Raw genomic sequence first — 3,674 nt, forward strand, 5'->3', positions numbered from 1 at the left:
ATTAACTGTGAAATTAGTTCTGTGTTGAGAGAGGGAGTAGCTTCAGAATGATGAAAAAGAGTGGCTCTGATTATCCCCATAAACGAGCAAGTGTAAGTCTAAATTTAATTTGGCCGGGGGCAGAATCATCCTGCCTTGCTTCCTGGTGTGTGTATGTGTTTAACACATGACACTGAAGGAAAACTAAAATGTGTTTTTCTGTGAGTGCCCCTTTTCTTCTCTGTTCTCCACTGGTTTCCCACTGTGAGATTGCTTGTATTATTGTCAGCAAAATAAAGCAACACATGAAATACAATTATTACATCTCAAACAGCACGAAAGAAAAAGCAAGGATAACTAAAACTGGGAAAAATGATCAATTGCTTGTGTTTTTCTAGTGGCTAAGTCACTTTGTATTCATTGAGTTAATGGATGATTTTATAATATGAATGAAAAAAGTGTTAAATAACTACTGATTAGACAGACACCATATTATGTTTATTATATATACAAGTATTTTTCATACATTACTATGAGATACAGGGAACGTAGCTATAATTAGGCTTAAAAATAGAGATGCATGATGCTTTATTGGTTATTGGCTAATATTAGACATTTTTTAATTAATTAATGAATTTAGTTTTGCATACTCATCATGTACCATTGCCATCATCTAATGCTTGATTAAAGTGAATAATTGAAAATGCTAATAACACTGTTAAATGTAGTCCTTTGTAATTCTTGAAAAGAATGTCCATTTTTCATACTGTACATTATAATTTTTGATGCCTAAATTCACTTTATTTAAAATTACATATATATATTTGATAAATTTGGCTTTTTTCATCATGCCTGTTCTAACTAACAGTGCAAGTCTGTGTAGTGTAAGTCTGTGGTAACTTTAATGTTCCACTCTTGTCCATTCTTTCCTGCTTGTTTTCCACTTCCTATTCTAGGAACTGACATGACACTGGCATACAGTGATGCAGAAAGCATTTATAAGTGTTTATGCAGAGCACAAATGCACTCTGACAGGGGAAATGAAAGAGAATATTGATCCCACGCCAGGTTCAGTTGCCTGGCACCCCCTTGTGTTGCCTGTTAAGACCCTCTGTTCCCCTTTGACACTCAAGCAAAATGCTGGCAGGATGTTTGCTGAATACTGAGGAAACTGTTCTTGAGGTGGCCCCATTAAAAGTGTGTCAAACGAGTGTTTGTGTGAACAGAACCGGCTGTTCCCGTGGCAACGATCCTATTCGAGTCTGGCCTCCTGGTTTCTGGATCCATACGTGGATGTTTCTTCCATGTTCCATGTTCCTTGATGGAATGCCAGGACTCACAAACATGCAGTCTGTGTCCCGGCTTGTCCAGGCCTCAGCCCAAATCTCTCTGTCTGTTCCACTGGATAGGATCAAACTGTGGTCTCTCCATAATCAGATGTTGACCATTAAAAGGTGTCTTTTTCTCACAAGAGCTTCCCAGGCTCTTCTGTGCTGTCCAACTGTGGAACAGAAACTTTACAAAGTGAATACAGATAATTATTACCACATAATTCGTTTTCTGTGATCAGTTTCCTCCTTTGTTTCCTATACTGTAAAACTTTAGCACAGCACCAGAAGTGCATTTCTAAAAAAAGACATTCACACTTTTAAATGGCATTTTTTAAAACAATTAATTTTTATTGCCGTCAGTCGATATTTAGATATTTAATTGTTTATTCTTATTTCTTGTATCAGTACATTTAGATTTTATTTCAATAATCTTAAAAAACAAATTATTTAATGTTACTGTTAAATGTAATCTTCAGCAGTGTTGTACATTATAAAACTGTGATGCCTAAATTTATGAATTTGACTGGATGATTGAATGAATGAATATTGATGACTATGGATTTAGTTTAAAGGAATAGTTCACCCAAATAAGAACATTCTGTCATCATTTGCTCACTGTAATGTCATTCCAAACCTGTTTGACTTTTTTGTCTTTGTGGAACAAGTTTTGAATTTTGGTAACAATTTTGGTAAACATTTTGGTGACAGTTAACACAAACACAAAAATATCTTCTTTATTTTCAGCTTGTCAGTTGTTGTGGCATAGAACGGAAGCGAGGAAGAGAGAGAGTTGGCGTGATGTGGGTGCATCGAGTGGAAGTGTGTGACAGTGTTATGCCCGAAAGTAAGCTAAATCTGACAAAATCTCCTAAAAAAATATTTTCGAGGTACACTCTTAAGAAAAATGGTTCTAAACAGTACCAGAAAATGCTTCTTTGGCTTGTAACAATAGCAGAACCCTTTTTAGTGCTAAATAGAACCTTTTTTATAGGGTTCCATATAGAACCATGCTTTGAAAATGCTATATAGGACCTTATTGGTGTTATAAATAACCTTTTTAATGATAGTTTTTCATTAATATTAGTGTTAATATTAATATTAGTATTATTTGTATACATTATTTATTAATATTGTTTTTTACCCCTCTATCTGCCTGGTCTTATAATATCTTGAAGTGTCTATTAGGGTTTTACATAAAATCAACAACAACAGCAACGTGTCAATTAGGTACTTTTATTTTTTTTAATGACATAAAATCGTAGCAAAAATGACAGTGTTCTAACAACAGTTAATAGCAGAATACATTAATGAATGACAGTGGACATTGAACATAAATAAATGCTTAAAGAAATAAAACAAAATAGAACATAAAATAGTGTATTGAAGACCAAGCTCCAGTGAAATATCTTCACAATCTTCTATGATGCCTTTAAGTCAATCATTATCTGTATTTTGGTGGGATTGAATGGCAGTTTCTCTCTGCAAATGATGAAGTTGTAGGATGTGACAGCATCTGAAAAGCACAAATGAGTTTAGATATACAATGTGTCTCCTTTCATTTGTTTATGTGAAAACAATTGTTTATGAAGGCCAAAAGTAGTATGTGAGCACTTCACAATGTTAAAAGGAAAAAGTAATATAAAGTCAAGGGATAGGGTATGCTTATGCATAAACCCTAGTAATGAAAAATATCTAACAAAATGGACCAAAAATTCAATATCTTTGTTACTTACTTAGTGAAGAAGAGGAGAGTATCCTTAACCATTTTAAGAAATAAATAATTTACCTGCTGAGAGTGTGTTGACAGTCTGTGTAGTTGGATAGCTGAACTCCAGAAAATCAGTAGGCCTAATGATCCATCTTTTTTAGAGTGTAGCCTCTGTTAGTAATAAAAAGTATTTAAAAACTAACAATATGGATTATAAATTCAATGTCTCTGTTACTTATTTGGTGGAGAAGAGGAGTTTCCTCAGCCAGAGCTGCTCACACTTATATGTGATCAAAAAAGAAGAGAAAAGAACATGTTTGTTTGAAAACCAGACACAATTTTAAAGTTAAATTTGTATATAAATTTAAGAATTAAATCAATTTACCTGTTGAGAGTGTGTTGACAGTCTGTGTAGTTGGATGGCTGAGCTCCAGAAAATCAGTAATGAGGCATCTTATAGTGTAGCCTCGGTTAGGATTTTACATTAAAACAACAACAACAACAATAACCACAACAGCAGCATGTTGTGTGAATTATGTTTTTATTAGCATGCACAATTGTCAGTGCTCTTAACAACAGTTATTAGCCGAATACATTAATGAATGACAATTGACATTGAACATGAATAAATACATAAAGAAGTAAAACACAAAATA

The sequence above is a fragment of the Sinocyclocheilus anshuiensis genome, unplaced genomic scaffold (genome assembly GCF_001515605.1).
Source record: "Sinocyclocheilus anshuiensis isolate Anshui unplaced genomic scaffold, SAMN03320099.WGS_v1.1 scaffold944, whole genome shotgun sequence".
Classification (NCBI taxonomy): domain Eukaryota; kingdom Metazoa; phylum Chordata; class Actinopteri; order Cypriniformes; family Cyprinidae; genus Sinocyclocheilus; species Sinocyclocheilus anshuiensis.